The 18373-nt window shown below is 41.9% G+C and overlaps 1 protein-coding gene across 6 annotated transcripts in view; it reads right to left on the bottom strand.

Moving 5' to 3' along the window:
- Nucleotides 1-18373, bottom strand: part of RALGPS1 (Ral GEF with PH domain and SH3 binding motif 1) — a 99810-nt gene that overhangs the window by 36524 nt on the left and 44913 nt on the right. The gene's annotated exons all lie outside the window — the stretch shown is intronic.

Below are 18373 nucleotides of genomic sequence, written 5' to 3'. Positions count from 1 at the left end.
CTGAAGTTTGCTGCTTTACAGTTCATGAAAAACAGATCAGGCAATTTTGCTAGATTTACACAAATACTAAGTATCTGCAGAAGCACAATCTCCTTCACATGCTGACTTCACTTGACATTTCATTAATATGTTGTTCTACAGTTCAGATTCACACTTTCTGTGTAATTCTACATATCTCAAGAACTATCTGCAAGATCTGCACCACCTTTTTTTCCTGACACTCAGAAACAGAATCACAGAGCAGATTGAGTTGGAAAGGATCTTTAAGATCACCCAGTTCCAAGCTCCCTGCTATAGGCAGGGACACCTCCCTCTAGACCAGGCTGCTCACAGCCCTATCCAGCCTGGCCTTGAATGTTTCCAGGGAGAAGTCATCTATACCCTGCCAGCAACCTGTCCAAGGGTCCTTCTTCTTGCAAGAATTTTTCTCACTAGCTTGCTTGTTATCTGAATCTTCTGATATCTGACAAGCCGATAAGTAAAGAGTTCGTTGGGTCACAAATTGGATTATGCCCAGCATTAGCCAGGTTGTAAATGCCTACCTTATTTCTTTCATTTAAGCCTATTCATGCATGTATCCTTCCACTGCTTAGGAAGTTGTAGGTAAAAAATTATACAAACTATCACAGAAAAATGAAGAAATAGACAGAGAAGCAGTGAAAAGCAGTAACAAAACCAATTCATTCTGAACTGTTAACGTTTTGCTGGGAAACCATAAGGTTATAACCGTCTCCTGACCTTACACAAACCACCCAATATGGGCTAGGGAAGACTGCATCCTTTACTGACACACAGACAGAACAGACAAGAGTGCTCCAATGGACACTGTTAAATTCAGAATCTCACCAGAAAAAAAAAAAAAAGATATATAATCGTTATAAATGAGTGGAATATAGTTGGGTTAACAACACATAAACCAACTGGCATTACCTCTCTGGAGTAGAAAAAAACATAAAGATAAAAGATGCTTACAAATTGGGTCAAGTTTTACAGCCTATTTTAGCTTCCTTCACTGGCCCAGAAAAATCTTAAAATATTTCTTCCCATGTTAAATCTGCTCTCTTTTGAGGATATAGTAATTCTTACAAATACACTTAGAGTTTATAAAGTAGAGGTTCATATGACTCAGACTACCCTAACACTTAAAGCTTATAAGAAATCTGCGGTATTTACTGCTTGCTAAAAAACATTATGAATTTGTTGTCAGTTTTCCTTTCTACAAACTTCTACCTCTAGAATGACAGAACTCAGTACCAGTATTGAAAATGTACCTAACTGTTAAATGACAGACACTGAATGGAAGAGGGAGTGACTGAGTTTGGTTTTTATACCTACGTATTGTCCTGTTAATTAACTTACAGCAGCGCATTTCATCTGGGTCTACACACTTGCAAACTGTGAAAAATAACATTTTCACTTATGAAAATTAGGTGAATAGGCCAACATAGTTACTTTTGTATTTTTACTGTGGGTAGTAATTTAAATCTAAGAGATCACAGTCAATTTCCCAGAATACTGTCTCCTGGTAACTATAAAGGAGATATTGCTGCCGGGTAGTGGTGCTTGCTTGCCATCTTAACACAACATTGGAAACCAATAGTATTACTGTTTCCACTTAGCATTCCTGAAGTGTTATCTAATTTCCACTTCTCTCTCTCTCTCCAGCTTTGCAGGAAAACTAGCAGTCTCTGCTAAGTCTGTCAGTGAACGGCATGCACATCTGCTCTGTAAATAGTCTATTAAATGACTTGAACTTGACTGTTAAAAAAAAAAAACCTAGAATAAATCGCCTCTCCACAGGACACAGTGTGGGCTCTCCCAAGCATGGTCGGACTACAGCCTGTCCTGCCTTCATCAGGGCAATCAGTGGCATTGTGAACTCTTCTATATACATGATGTGATGATAGGGATAGATAAGAATCAACTTACTTTGATCAGAGAAAACAAAATTATTCCTCTCAGCAAAAGACTTCAAGACCTGCCTCTCAAAGGAAAGACTCAGATTTGCACTATGCCAAAGAAAACACATACCACTGGCTTTTCAAACGTTGGCTTATATTTGTGCTACTGTGCACAGAAAAGGCTTTCAAAGATGTGAAACCATCGGGATATTTTCCAGAGGGTGAGCTCATGGGCAGCTGCTTCCACAGGCAAAACATTTTCCAGTGATACTGACTTTTCTCCATTGTCACTAAAATCAATTTTGCAGCTGGTTACTGCATGTAGAGAATACTGTATTTATTAGTTTATGGCATCATGGAAATAACAACACAAGAATAGCATGGCTCAATAATATATAATTAAACTCGTCAAGTAAAGAAGAGAGATTATTAAAAAACAAAACAAATCAAACAAAAAAAAAAAAAAAACAAACTATAATATCTAGCTCTTGAATTTTTACTCCAGAGCTCAATCAAAGCAGTAATATTACCACAGTTTTAACACAGGGAAACTGAAAAACTACATGCAAAAGAGAAGTGAACTTGAAATGTAGTAGTCAGTGCAGCCAGATCATGCATTCTGAGCATTCCAAGTACTAGAGAGCAACTTCCAAAGTTAAGTTTTTTTGAAAAGCCTTTTCCCACATACAGTATTGAAGTTTTACCATACTAAAAAAGCAGGGGACAGAGAGAAAGCTACTTATCAATTGATGAACGGGTTGAAAGTCGGAATCACTATAGTAAGCAGTCTGTAAAACCAAAGACGCCATTCTCAGCAGATTAGCTCATAGTCAGAGAAGAGACTACAGTTTTGTGGTATCATCGGTTTCAAAAAATTTGGACCCTTTCCATTGACTAACGTCTGGAATATTTTTCTACAGAACCAAAGTTATATACCGTGACTCTTGTCAGGACTTGGAATACTCCAAGAAACTGAACGTGCATCTTTGCCAAGGCAACGACATGCAATTTCTAACAGATATTGCCAGTTTAGTGGCCAAACGAATGTGATCACTTAGAGGAAAGTAAGGGCAGGATTAAGACCAGTTTCATTTATTTCTATCTGATGCCAGCTAGCCAGAACTCTCACATATACCAATGCATACTATGAGGCTGAGTAAAAAATACAAAAAGCTTTATCGGAGAAATTATTTATATTATTTTTACTTCAACAGTTCCAAATTCTTAAACATTCCCAAGAAATGCTGACTTTTGTTACTTCTTACAATGCATCGCATGCTTTTACTACAATCACTGATCCCTGACCAACTGATTTTCCTTCTTCGACCCCGTGTTAGAAGAATCTCTCCAACACAAACAGGGTTCAAATCCACATGAAGCAGCACTGCACACTTGAGTCACCTATGGCACACATCACTTTCAACCCCACCTATGTTTGCCACTGTTTTCACTTCCTTATTCAGCCTTTTCATTTTACATGTACATTCTAAAGGTAACATTATTATTATTATTTTTTTAATTAGCCTCAGAATGTTTGATTTTTCTCTCTTTGTAGAGTATTCCCCTTACTGTGACCTAATAGTCATTTACAGGACCTTAAACAAGCACCTCAAAACTTAAACTTATTAATATACCCCTTTTCTGCTCAAGCACCCAGTTTTAACTGTAGCTTTATATAATTATTTAAAATGCTTTAAAGTATCTTACTGATGACTGCTACAATGGGAGTTGTTGGAGATAGCTTGACATAACAATATGGACAATTGTTTTCATGCTGAAACCATTGAATGTGGAAATGATGAACTTCCCAACTTCTGACAGGCTTAAGAGCTTCTGTTTATTATTAAAGAAGAAGGCAGGTGCAATTTGCATATGCATATTTAAATTAGAACCTCAAAACCGTTTCCTCATGCAGTTTCACTGGATTTAGACTATAGCGTGTCTCTGTGTTTTCCTGTTAAACAACAGAGCTCTCTGGCAAAATTCACACTAATACTACAAACACTAAAACAAGGATTGAACTAATCCAGCTAACTTCTCAAGTAAGTACCTTATTATTTTTTGTCACAAGAAAAGAAACACAGTCGTGAAAATATTTCAAGTCAGACTTGTAAAAAAATCAGAGGTGGTCCCAATAGATGGCCATCAAAATGACTACAACGTTAGAAAATGTGTCCAAGGAAGAAAGCTGAAGGAAATGGGTTTGTTCAGCCTAGAGCAATGAAGGTGCAGAAGCAAGTACTAACCAGTCTTCCAGACTTAAAATGAGGTTATAGGACAGATGGAAATACTCCATTCAGATACACAGCAACAGAATATGAGGTGATGATAGAAATTCAGGTTAGTCAGCAGGATCTGCTTTTGTGGCACTCTGTGACACAGGACTTAGTAGGTCAGGTTGACTGTTGGACTTGAAGGTCATTTTGAACATAGATAATACTGTGAAATTCGTCCCAGATAAAAATTCTTCACTATGAGAACAGATTTTAGAATCAATTGCCCAGTGTTGTGAAGAGTTAATCACATGACAACTCCTCCTCCACTCAGGAGAAAAAGACAGAGGGGAAGGAAGAGGAGAAAAACTAGACTGAGATAGGAGAAACTAATTTATTTAAAGGAATACCAGATAATACAGAATAATTAAGAGTAATCACAGAATCACAGAATTGTAGGGGTTGGAAGGGACCTCTAGAGATCATCAAGTCCAACCCCCCTGCCAAAGCAGGTTCCCTACACCACGTCACACAGGTAGGCGTCCAGGCGGGTCTTGAATATCTCCAGAGAAGGAGACTCCACCACCTCCCTGGGCAGCCTGTTCCAGTGCTCCGTCACCCTCACTGTAAAGAAGTTCTTGCGCACATTCGTGCGGAACTTCCTATGCTGAACTTTCAGCCCATTTCCCCTAGTCCTGTCCCCACGCACCACTGAAAAGAGACCAGCCTCGCCACTATGGCTCCCACACTTCAGGTATTTATAAACCTGGATCAAGTCCCCTCTCAGCATTCTTTTCTCAAGGCTAAACAGACCCAGTTCCCTAAGTCTCTCCTCATAGGGGAGATGCTCCAGGCCCTTCACCATCTTTGTGGCCCTCCGCTGGACTCTTTCCAAGAGATCCCTGTCTTTTTTGTACTGGGGAGCCCAGAACTGGACACAGTATTCCAGATGAGGCCTCACCAGGGCAGAGTAGAGGGGGAGGATCACCTCCATCAACCTGCTGGCCACGCTCTTTTTAATGCACCCCAGAATGCCATTGGCCTTTTTGGCTACAAGGGCACACTGCTGGCTCATGGCCAACCTGTCGTCCACCAAGACGCAGACCAAGTCCCTCTCAGCAGAGCTCTTCTCCAGCAGGTCTTCCCCCAGCCTGTACTGGTGCATGCCATTATTTCTACCTAGGTGCAAGACTCTACACTTGCTTTTGTTAAACCTCATCCGGTTTCTTCCTGCCCAGCTCTCCAGCCTGTCTAGGTCTCGCTGAATGGCCGCACAGCCTTCAGGTGTGTCAGCCAATCCTCCCAACATCGTGTCATCAGCAAACTTGCTGAGGATGGTCACTGTCCCCTCATCAAGGTCGTTGATGAAGATGTTGAACAAGACCGGACCCAGTACCAACCCCTGGGGGACACCGCTAGTCACAGGCCTCCAGCCGGACACCGCACCGCCAATGACAACCCTCTGCACTCTGCCAGTCAGCCAGTTCTCGATCCACTTCACCGTCCACTCATCTATCCCATATTTCCTCAGCTGTGTTAGAAGGATGTCATGGGGGATAGCATCAAAAGCCTTACTGAAATCAAGGTAGACTACATCTACCTTGTAAAATAAATCAAATTGTATAATAAATCAAAATGTACAAAAAATAAAACTGTAGAGTCAGTCTGAATTGGCAGACCCTCTGTGGCTCACCTCCCAGAAAAGACAAGAGAGCACTTCACCCATCTCCTGGTATTGGTAAATGTAGTATATCCCAATGCGTCTCCCTCTTAGAGAGTCAGAACCCACCTAATACTGCTAGAGAGAGAAATAGGAAACACAGCTCTGCTGTGCAGTGTCTCTGCACCCAGCATACTGCTGCAGGATGTTATACTATGCAATACTGATAAAATCATGACACCTAGAGAAAGAGGGCAATTTGCCTTGGTGGAAATATTCAAGATGCTGCTTGATAGGGCCCTGGATAACCTAATCCAAGGCCCTTGCTTCCAGCAGAAAATTGGACCAGATAAACTCCAGGGGCCCTCCAGCCACAATTTCTCTAACATTCTATGATAAATATGCCAGCCTATGCTTCTGTGTCTGTTACTATAGGACAGTGTGGAGTACAAAAGTTGTAGTAATCAGTTGTTACAAGGCTATGTGTCTATTCAAGTAGACAACTGTCACCAATTTTAACTGAAAAAAAAGACTGCTTATAAGCGCTTAGTTTAATCACGAGAATTAAGAAAATCTGACCTTGAAAGAAAACATAACTAAAGAGAACATTTTATTTTGGCTTTACCAACTAAGATTTGATGTTGGTGAGATACACATTTAAATATGTTGTAAGACTGGTCCAGTGAATAAACAAGAACATGTTAATCTGTACTCTGAAGTAATAAACACCATCATCGTATCTGAAACAGTGTTACAGATTCCAAGCAAAAAAGCACAGTGTATGGCAAGCAAGTCTGCCAATTTATTATTGTTATTATTATTACTTGAAAAAGCAATATATTTAAAAAAAAACAAAGATGTTCTGTATCGGAATGTTTTCTTGATCATATGAAATTTCTTGACTGAATCAAACTAACTTCTCATGTTTATGCTTATTATGCAAAACATTAAATTCTCTCTTTTTTGGTTTTAGGGACCAGAAAACATTGCTGGATGGCCACATTCCCTCTCTGGGCTTTATTATACCTGGAAAGCATAGAAAAACTGCTTTGGAATATTTACTCTGGAACAGATACTCTATTACTGACCCAGCATTCCTAACAAATGATGACATCCAAATTGAGAGTTTCACTGGAAACTTGTTTCACAGGTTCAGTAAGTTTTCAGTGGAGAATGAATTTATCAGAATAAAATTTAGCAATCATTTGGCAAACACTCTTCATAGGTTAAAAAACAGTGTCAACATATCACCTAAACACAGCATTGCTCTGATCTACAACCCTGCCACCAAAATCACAAATCATTCAATAACTTCAGTGAATATTCTGAGAACTATTTTACTTTGTGAAAAACAAGAGGTTAAAGTTACCAGGTACAAATGGTATTATGTATGCTTACGAGATAAAACAGTGTAAGAAGTTGTTGTCGGTTATTGTTGTTGCTACCTCTGTCAGAACACAAACTAAAACAAGCTTACATTTTAAAAATACAGTATTTCCAGAAAATATTGACAGATTTGACCCAACTGGCACTCACAGTATTTCCAAATATGTTTTTAACAACTGGAAGTAGCAGAATCCATACTTGCTACTACAGCATGTACACAAGTCCTAAAAACAGTTTCATTCAAAAGCAATAGTTTCAACAACTGGATTGAAAAAGCAACTATATTACTCTTAGACAAGTCCTTTGAAAGGCAGAGCAACTGTAAAATCAAGCATTCATTCAACAAAATTTAAAACTGAATACCAGGACTGGTACAACTTTTAATTCCCTCCTCTGCCAAGAGCATCTGTGTTATCCAGTTTCTTCTGGCTCCCTCTATAACTGGAAAAAGAAATCTAAGGATCACCATTTCCAGAAAAAGAGAGAAACTTTTGATCATATCATCTTCTCAGGAGCTGCAGCATCTCTTCAAGATGACTTACAGACTTGAATATCTCAAATACTTAGTTATTCCTGATATGGCACACATAAGTCATGTTCTAGTTATCTTTAGATTTTAAGAAAGCAATGTTACAAATAATACTTTATATATAACATAGATTATAAAACAAACATAACATGCAGTCTGCAGGCTTAGCAGAGTGCCTTGTTATAAAATGCTGTTTCTGTTTGCACAGAAGTGGCAACCAAAGAGAATACTTAAGAGTACAGTTTCACATTTTAAAGATAAGGTTTTTGTATCTGCTTGGCACTAGTGAGGCCACATCTGGAATACTGCATTACAACACAGACATCAAACTGAACAGAGGCCAACCTAAGACTACTGGGATGTCCTGACGAGCAGGAACATATGACACATGAGGGAAGGCCTAAGGAACTGGGCTTGTTTAGCCTGGACAGAAGGGGCCAGAGGTGCAGAACATAACTGCGGACATTTCTCTAACAAAAAAGGACTGTGTGGGAGTTGTACAGATCAGAGCCAGATTCTTCTCAGAGATGCACTGCAACAGGACACGAAGCAACTGACATAACTTGCAGCAATGGAAAACCCACTCAGCATAAGAGTTAAGAAAAATCAAATGCTGTTAGAGGGGTCAAGCACTGTAATGTCTCCCAGAAAGGCGGTGAACTTGGATTTCTGGACATTTTCAAAACACAGATGGACAATTTCCTGAGTATCCTAATTTAATTTTTAAATAAGCCCTGTTTTGAGTAGGAAGTTGAACCAGTTAATCTCTAGAGACCCTTTTTTCTGTGTGCATTTTCCCCTTCCTGCAGTTAACTTGCCGATGTGACTGTGGCACTGGCCTGAGAATCTTGTACCTATATGCAGTCTGATAGAAATCTGGCTAGAGAATAGCAATTGTGATGGATATTCTAGCAGATAATGCTCTTCCTAAAATAAAATGTGTTTATTATTTTAAATTCATTAACAGATTTTGAGATCACTGATCATCAAGCATTGCTCACATATACTCATAACTGTGCAATCTTGCTGGAGACCAGTAATGAGTGAAGAACCCAAGGTCTGAGTACTGAACCCAACCCTATTCAACATTGCCATTAATTATATGGATAATGGTGACCCTCAGAAAGTTTGCTGATGATAGAGAACTGAGGAGGTGGCAAATACGCAAGAGGGTCATGCTGCCATCCAGAGTGACCCTGACAGGCTGCAGAAATAGGCTAGCAAACTTTTTACACAGCACAAGGAACACTTTTCCTCTACCTATGGAGTAACAACAACAGGCACCAGGGCTTGCTAGGCGAAAAGTAGCTTGACAGAATAAGACCTGGGGGTCCTGGTGGGCACCAGGTTGAATGTAGGCTAAGATGGCCACAGACTTCTGGCCACATTGAGCAAAATGCTGCCAGAAAGTCAAGAGGGGTGATCCTTCCTCTCCAAGTCAGCACTGGTGAGGCCGCACCAAGAACACTATGTCCAATTATGGGCTCTCCGGTACCAGAGATGTGGACATAATGGATAGAGTACAACAAAGGACCATAAAACTGATAAAAGAACTGAAGTATCTCTCCTATAAGGAGAGGCTGAGAGAGCTGGGATTGTTCAGCCTAGAGAATACAAGGCTCTGGGGTATCTTATCAACGCCTAGAAATACCTGAAGGGAGACTGCACTAAGGACAGCTCTTTTCAGAGGTGCCTGCTACCAGGACAAGGGGCAATGGGCACACACTGGTATACAAGAGGTTTTGTCTAAACAGGAGGATGCACTTCTGTGCTATGTGGGTAACAGAGCACTGGCACAGGTTGCTCCAAAAGTTTCTCCTTCCTGGAGTTCTTCAAAAGCAATCTGGACATGGCTCTGGGCACCCTGCTCTGGGTTCAACCTGAGCAGCGGTTGAACCTGATGGCCTCCAGAGCTCCATTCCCACCTCAAGTAATCAGTGATACAATATACACTGCTGAAAGAGACACATCTGATCTTCAATATTTGTCCTTACTTACATGACAACTCCGAACATAGCTAGGGGAACTGTGTGCTTCTTTCTGAATCAAACACTATCAACAGATTCAGTGGAAGTATAAAAAAAAGTGGACTTTTTTTTTCCTACTGGACTTATCCCAGAAAAAGCTGGTAAACCAAAAGCTGAAAGCTTTCTAGCTCTCGGATTTAGAAAGAATCAGTCTTTCCCCTGGTCCACGTATGTGCCAACAGTTTCTTCCTTATTTTGCCCTATCCATTAATGTGATTTTATCACGCTTACAGTTTTCTTTCTTAGTCATGTCTCTTCTGTGTCCTCTAAGTCATAAGAACAGGATTAAGAACAAACCCAAAGCACAACTTAAGTTGCTCAATGTAACTCTTCAATTTTTTAAAAACATTAAGAAGAATTAAATAACAAAGAACAAATGTGAATGGAACAATTATTTTATTCACTAAATAGTAAATGATTTTAAAAACTGCTGTTTAACTCTTCTAAGGCTGTTTGTGAATTGAATGTAATTCACTGAATAGTCTTGGATGAAATTTTATTTTGCTAAGCTTGATTTCCTAATCAGAAGAACAGTTGTATCATAGTATCATAGTATCATAGTATCATAGTATCATAGTATCGTGCGAGTTGGAAGGGACCTTAGAGATCATCGAGTCCAACTCCCAGGTTTCGAGCCCCCTGTGTAGCGAAGCGGCACTTCTACCCCCTGCGCCACAGGGGGGATTCGAACCCGGGCCCTCCAGTGCCGCAAGCAGCAGCTTATACCACTGCGCCACTGGGGGCACATTTATTTGTTGTCATTTATTTCTCTCTCTTTCTCCCCCCCCCCTCCCAAAAGCTCAACTCTGAAACATTTTCTTCAAACAGAGCAACCTGCTAAGTCAAACCATTAAAGTGCAGCTGATTTTTTGCGTTTAACATTGTTCAGTGCTGCTTTGGAAAAAAAGGAATAGTCTTTCTGTGGAAGAAGATACATGACTAACAAAACTACCAATGCTTTTAATTGCCGTGCTGCTACTTCCCTTAGTGTTACAGACTGAGACTGTCCTTTTCAAACTTCATTAACTTTCCCACGTCAGTGATTTCTCGGATCTATCACAGAAGCATTTATTTGTATTTGGTTCTTTTTTTGTAGAGACATTAAACAAGTGGACAACATCTATACTTTTAGGAATACAAAGAAAATAACAGTGACTCAATACGATAAACATTTTCTGCTAATGCCTGGAAGGAGCAGCTGGAAATATCAGTATTCTTAAAGAGACACAACATTTCAGCATAGTTACAAATGCACAGGCTTCAAAGGAAATGAAAGTAATACAATTTCGGAGGATTGTCTTTTCAGTTTGACAGCTGATTTAAAGTGCTTTAGAGAAAACTGAACACTCCTGAAGGGCATTCACTCTTACTTTTTCATATATCACATCCTCAACTAAGAAGTCTAATGTCTTGGTGAATATCATGCAAACACAACTTGTTGCTGACCTACATAAAGTCTTACTCTTCTTTACTCAAGCATACTGACAACCTCAGAGGGGAAAAAAATAATCTGAAGCTGGGCTGCTACTCTGGCCACTGAGAAATGCCTGTAAATATCTAATACTGACTTTCTGAGAAGTCTCACCTGGAATACTAAAACAACCTCAATGAACTCATTTTCTGCATTTAATGAAAGGAATAGTATCAATACATCGTACTTAGCCATTCCAAAACTAAAAAAAGAATATGAGATCACACTGCTCCTGAATAACCTCAACCTAATGGATCACTGGAGTTAAACATTCCACATTTGTTACTGTAGCAACAGCGCCTAACATAGCAAAACAAAACAAAAAAAAAAAAAAAAAAAAGCAGATCAGAAATCAAACAACTCTCAAGATACCAGTCTGTGAAAGAAAACGTTATCAGAAGTTAGAGAGAATTAAGCTCAGGAATTTATGTCCAAAAAAGCCTCTGTCTGATGCAAACCATTCCTGCACCCATTGAAGCTGGAAAAAATTCCAAAGTTGCCCGAAACTTCCCAGCACAGCTCTCCACTACAGTACAACCAGAGAGTGCTACCAAATGTTCTAGTTTTCCCCCAAAAACCTAACCTTTTCCTTTTGCTGTTTCTATGAATCAGAAAAAGAAATTATTAAAAACAAAAAAACACAGTATTGTAATAGTAATTATTTCATCATTCTGATGTTACCTAGCAGCAGAAAGAAGAGAATGCTACAAAAAGGGATGTAGGAAAAGGCAAATACAATAGTTGTTTGTGAGACTCAGCTTCCTTTCACCAGAAAGCTGTGGTTTAGAGACTTCCTGATATAGATCTTGTATAAATATTTATGTGTGTAAGTCTGGGTGGCATTTCTTCTTTACAGCATTTCTTCTCTGAATCTGTCAGTTGAATTTCTACTCCTCTCTATGTACTTCTTGTTGTTGTTCAGTTTTTGGCTTCAATAGCTTTTGTGTAAAATGAATTCAGCAGTTCAACTACACAAGCTTCACAAAGCAATTTGTTTGACCGATTTCCCAAAGTTTGTCTTTTTAAGACTGCCACATTCTTAACTATTTTGCATAACTTGAGCTTCTAATCACTGACCCAAAGTTAATTTACATGACCAGATGTTTTATAGTATTTTATTTAGTTCTCAAAGCCAAGTTTAGCTCTATGCCACTCCTTGCTGATTGAATTACATGGGGTGGGGTGTTGCTGGACCTTATTCTCACCAACAAGGAAGGACTTGTTAAGGAAGTAAAAGTCGAGGGTACCTTGGGTTGTAGCAACCATGAGATGGTGGAGTTCGAGATCCTGAGTGGAGGAAGCAAAGCAAAAAGTAGGATTGCTACCCTGGACTTTAGGAGAGCCAACTTTGATCTCCTCCGGGACCTACTTGGGACCTATCCTGTGGGCCAGGGTGCTAGAAGGCAAGGGGGCCTGTGAGAGCTGGTTAGCATTCAAACGGCTCCTCTTCCAAGCTCAGGATCGGTGCGTCCCTGAAACTAAGAAGTCGGGAAAAGGTGCCAGGAGACCTGCGTGGATGAGTAAGGAACTCATGTGCAAGCTCCACAGAAAGAAGAAAGTACACGATATGTGGAAAAAGGGTCTGGCCACTTGGGAACAATATAAGAATGTAGTCAAGGACTGCAAAGATGTGACCAGGAAGGCTAAAGCCCACCTGGAGCTGAATCTAGCTAAGGAGATCAAGAATGATAAAAAAGGCTTTTTTAAGTACGTTAACAGCAAAAGGAAGGCTAGGGAGAATGTGGGCCCCATACTAAGTGAGGAGGGTGTTCTGGTAACAGGGGATGCTGAGAAGGCGGAAATACTGAACGCCTTCTTTGCCTCTGTCTTTAGTGAAAGGCTCTCCCTCAGGAATCCCAGACCCTGGAGGTTGATGAGAGAGTCTGGGGAATGGGAGATTTCCCTTTAGTCAGGGAAGAGGTGATCCGTGAGTGCCGAGGAAACATGAAGGTCCATAAATCCATGGGACCTGATAGGGTGCATCCATGGGTGCTGAGAGAGCTGGCGGAGGTCATTGCTAAGCCGCTCTCTGTAATTTTTCAGGGGTCTTGGAGAACTGGGGAGGTGCCTGAAGACTGGAGGACAGCCAGTGTCACTCCGGTCTTCAGAAAGGGCATGAAGGAAGACCCAGGTAATTATAGGCCAGTCAGCCTCACCTCTGTCCCAGGGAAGGTGATGGAACAGCTTGTGCTGGATGCCATCTCCAGGCAACTGGGAGAAAAGGAGGTTATCAGGAGTACTCAGCATGGGTTCACCAAGGGGAGGTCGTGCTTGACCAACCTGGTGGCCTTTGATGAAGATGTCACGAGCTGGGTGGATGGGGGGAGAGTGGTAGATGTAGTCTACCTTGATTTCAGTAAGGCTTTTGATGCTATCCCCCATGACATCCTTCTAACAAAGCTGAGGAAATATGGGTGGACAGTGAAGTGGATCGAGAACTGGCTGACTGGCAGAGTGCAGAGGGTTGTCATTGGCGGTGCGGTGTCCGGCTGGAGGCCTGTGACTAGCGGCGTCCCCCAGGGGTTGGTACTGGGTCCGGTCTTGTTCAACATCTTCATCAACGACCTTGATGAGGGGACAGTGACCATCCTCAGCAAGTTTGCTGATGACACGATGTTGGGAGGATTGGCTGACACACCTGAAGGCTGTGCGGCCATTCAGTGAGACCTAGACAGGCTGGAGAGCTGGGCAGGAAGAAACCGGATGAGGTTTAACAAAAGCAAGTGTAGAGTCTTGCACCTAGGTAGAAATAATTGCATGCACCAGGACAGGTTGGGGGAAGACCTGCTGGAGAAGAGCTCTGCTGAGAGGGACTTGGTCTGCGTCTTGGTGGACGACAGGTTGGCCATGAGCCAGCAGTGTGCCCTTGTAGCCAAAAAGGCCAATGGCATTCTGGGGTGCATTAAAAAGAGCGTGGCCAGCAGGTTGATGGAGGTGATCCTCCCCCTCTACTCTGCCCTGGTGAGGCCTCATCTGGAATACTGTGTCCAGTTCTGGGCTCCCCAGTACAAAAAAGACAGGGATCTCTTGGAAAGAGTCCAGCGGAGGGCCACAAAGATGGTGAAGGGCCTGGAGCATCTCCCCTATGAGGAGAGACTTAGGGAACTGGGTCTGTTTAGCCTTGAGAAAAGAATGCTGAGAGGGGACCTGATCCAGGTTTATAAATACCTGAAGTGTGGGAGCCATAGTGGTGAGGCTGGTCTCTTTTCAGTGGTACGTGGGGACAGGACTAGGGGAAATGGGCTGAAAGTTCAGCATAGGAAGTTCCGCACGAATGTGCGCAAGAACTTCTTTACAGTGAGGGTGACGGAGCACTGGAACAGGCTGCCCAGGGAGGTGGTGGAGTCTCCTTCTCTGGAGATATTCAAGACCCGCCTGGACGCCTACCTGTGTGACGTGGTGTAGGGAGCCTGCTTTGGCAGGGGGGTTGGACTCGATGATCTCTAGAGGTCCCTTCCAACCCCTATAATTCTGTGATTCTGTGATTTCTCCATTTAAGAAAACTGTCTGCTTTCAAAGCCAAGAAGAGCTGGGATTTTCCACTATTGCTAGAATCTGCTATTCTCCAACCTGGGATTTGAGTGACAGTTGATCTCTGAGATTCTCAAGACAAAAACCAATTGTAACAGCTATGAAATGTTTTGAAAACCATGTCACTAACCCTACACATGTTAACAGAGGCATCAAACTCCACTTTGTAATTATTACATATGCAATAAAAAGGCATTCCCATTTGGTCCAAACAGAACATCTGCACAAAGCTAATTCTGTTCTTCACTTCTACAAATACCCAGTTCTATACCAATCAGTTCAGATAATCTATGAACACCAGGCAGAAATAAAAGCTCCCTGTTGTCACGGGGTTCTCTCTAGAGCTCACTCCGTGACAAGGGAACAAACCCAGGGGGGCAGGAAGAAAAGTACCTCCCTTCTCTAACAGCGCGGTGAAGCGAGGCGCGGCCACGTGCGCTCCGGGAGAGGGGAAGGGAGACCGCGAATGGGTCTAGGAGGAAAAAAAAAAATGAAGAAAGGATGATCTGAGAACGAACGGCAGTTTAATAAACCCAGTAATTCCACATCATAACATTGTGTAAAGCATGGATAATTTTACCGAATGTGTAGCTCACAGAAGAAGACTGCATGTCCCAGAGAACATCACGGTCAAGGATAAGTCACGGGACCAGGATACTATATAATCTCAGTTCGGGGCTGGACTTGCTCTCTTGGATCCTGTGAGCCAGGGGGGAGCATGTGGCAGCATTCCAGCCGTTTCGCCTGGAGCTGCAGTAGGCCTCTCGGTTTCGGGACTCACTCTCTCTTTCCTATTCTACTTGATTCATTAGCCTTAATTTCAATTATATTGTACTATATTGTGTTATCCTGTATTTCAATATAGTATTTAGTAAATAAGTGTGCTTCCTTAGATTGTTGCTGCATTTGTTTGTTTATTTTCCTTTTTTCCCTTTTTCCCATTCCTTTTGGGCCAGTGGCCCTGTGGGCTGGCTGTCCCCCTGTCACGGGTGCAGGTAGATTTTCGGTTAACCTGTGACAGCCCTAAATAAAGTTCTTCAAAAAATCTGAACCCTCTTTCTGAAAATTTATTACTTATGAGAACCTTGCTGCTCTGAAGTGTAACACCAAGTTAGAAACATGTATTTTTCTAAGAAAGCAAACTGGAAACACTTGTTTTTAGATGAAAATGAAATATTCAGCTCAAGTGTAAGTGCAGCAGGCACTTACTTTCTCAGCTCTGTAAAGAGCCTGGATATAGAGAGACTGATCTGCACAGGAATTGTTACCTTCATAACCTGGCAAATACCCACAGCAGACACCTCTCCTCACTTTTCCTGCTCCCTACTTACCCCCCTCTCAAGAAGTGCTACACATCTGTAGGTTGAAAAGGTACCCTGAAAATGAGGGGGAATCACAGGCAAAGCTGAAGGAAACTCACTGGACCTTTTGCTAAACCTGTCAAATGAAGAGAATTACCGCACTGCAGTTCAAGCAAACCATTTATTTTCCTTTTTTCTTAGAGTATAAAATTAGTGCATCTGGAAAGCTCTGAAATTCTTCAGACTGAAGTACCCAAATGGCTTTATCTAAAAGCACTACAGTGGCCACTCCAGTCCATTCTTTGTGTTCTCTTTGGCTAGAGAAAGAAGTAAGCTTTCAACTTAAACTACAGAATAAAAACACCATAATGAAAGTAGCAAATGAGAGGAACTAATATGCCCTGCCACGCACTGAAGGCCTTCAACATCCAAGGCCAACAAGACGACCAAATGCTGGGTCCTGCACTTTGGCTACAACAACCCCAGGGACTGCTACAGGCTTTGGGCAGAGTGGCTGGAAGACTGTGTAGAGGAAACGGACCTGGGAGTATTGATTTATGCTTGGCTGAACATGAGCCAGCAGTGTGCCCAGGTGACCAACAAGGCCAATGGCATCCGGGCTTGCATCAGAAAGTGCTGCCAGCAGGAACAGGGCAGTGATTGTCCCCTGTACTCAGCTCTGGTGAGGCCGCACCTCAAGAACTGTGTCCAGTTTTGGGCCCCTCACTTCCAGAAAGACATGGAGGCCCCGGAACATGTTCAAAGAAGGGCAACAAAACTAGTGAGGGGTCTGGAGCACAGGGCTTATGAGGAACAGCTCAGGGAGCTGGGATTGTTCAGTCTGGAGAAGAGGAGGCTCAGGGAAGATGTAATTGCACTCTATAACTACCTGAAGGGAGGTTGTAGTGAGCTGGGGGTCAGCCTCTTCTCTCATGTAACTGGTGATAGGACCAGAGGGAAAGGCTTCAAGCTGCACCAGGGGAGGTTCAGGCTGGATGTTAGGAAATACTGCTGTTCTGAAAGAGTGCCCAGGGACTGGAATGGGCTGCCCAGGGAAGTGATGGAGACAGCGACCCTGGAGGCATTCAAGGAATGTTTGGATGTTGTGCTGAGGGACATGGTTTAGTGAGAACTATTGGTGATGGGTGGATGGTTGCACTGGATGATCTTGTAGGTCTTTTCCAACCTTGGTGATTCTGTGACTCTGTGATCCCAGGCCACACACTGAATGCACAAGAAATGCATATTACTAAGGCATATAAAATTACTAGCAATACGGATCTAAATCTCCTTGCTCATTGTTTGACTGATCTAAATGCGTTCATATTGCCTCCCTCAGTTTCTTCAAATCCCAAACATCTTTAAAATTGGCTAAGAACTAAGGATAAATAAACCATTTGGATATAGCTTTTAAAAGATGACTGACAATTACAGTGAATCAAGTTTGGTTTGCTAAGCTGTTGATAAAAAAGTATATAAAAATGAACTTCTTTACGTTATTGTCACTTTTAGTTCCAATAATTTCTTTGCAAGATTCCCAAAAAGTTTTCAGTACACGATAAAGATGAATTTCACATTAACACAAAAGATCCTTCCAAAAAGCAGAGGTAACAGCTAAAGACCAGAAGTGCTCTACACCAAGTTCTGTCGTGGTATATTCTTAGAAAGGTGGATGTGAGCACAGTGAGGGGTGGGTGGTGGTTTCAGCAGTGGTGACAATCTCTGGAGCTACAGATTTTTATGAGTGCAGCATTCATGCTCTTGTTCATTGCAGGTGAAAATGCAAAGCTAATGGTGGAGACAAAGTTGAAGGGGACTGTTTCGTAGCTGAGAATTTGCTCTATCAAGTAACGCTATTGTGTTCTTTGTATTTTTTGTAGTTTCAATGAAAATAAACAGGAGGCATCACTTTTGGAGCAGCCTATATACATTCCTTCTGTCTACCTCATACCGTTTTGCAAAAAGCCTATGAGCAGGAAGCAACCCCACACACACCGACATTTTGGGGACGGATCCTTTGTAGTTGCACATTCTAACATCTCATTTCACCTAAAAGCCCAACGCCAACTCACACCATCTCAGGGATTTCTTCCTAACACTGTGGAATCACCATAGGAAAAAATAACTTTCCTTGAGATTATCGCGGATTATTTAACCAACAGCAACAACACAACAAGTGGCAGCTTGCCTGGCTCGAATTTACTCCCGTTTTTAATACCGTGGAACAAGCGGTCACAACTCGCGGTTACGAAACTTCAGCTACAAAAAGAGAGTTGAGAAAAACGCTCACAAATACAGTAGGTTACATAACACCGGGAGTAAAGCTAAACCCCGTTCTGCCCGAGCGGGATGCC

Source organism: Excalfactoria chinensis, chromosome 18, assembly GCF_039878825.1.
Source record: "Excalfactoria chinensis isolate bCotChi1 chromosome 18, bCotChi1.hap2, whole genome shotgun sequence".
In the NCBI taxonomy this organism is placed as follows: domain Eukaryota; kingdom Metazoa; phylum Chordata; class Aves; order Galliformes; family Phasianidae; genus Excalfactoria; species Excalfactoria chinensis.
Note: the sequence above shows the minus strand (reverse complement) of the source record. Positions and strands in the feature narration are given on the sequence as shown.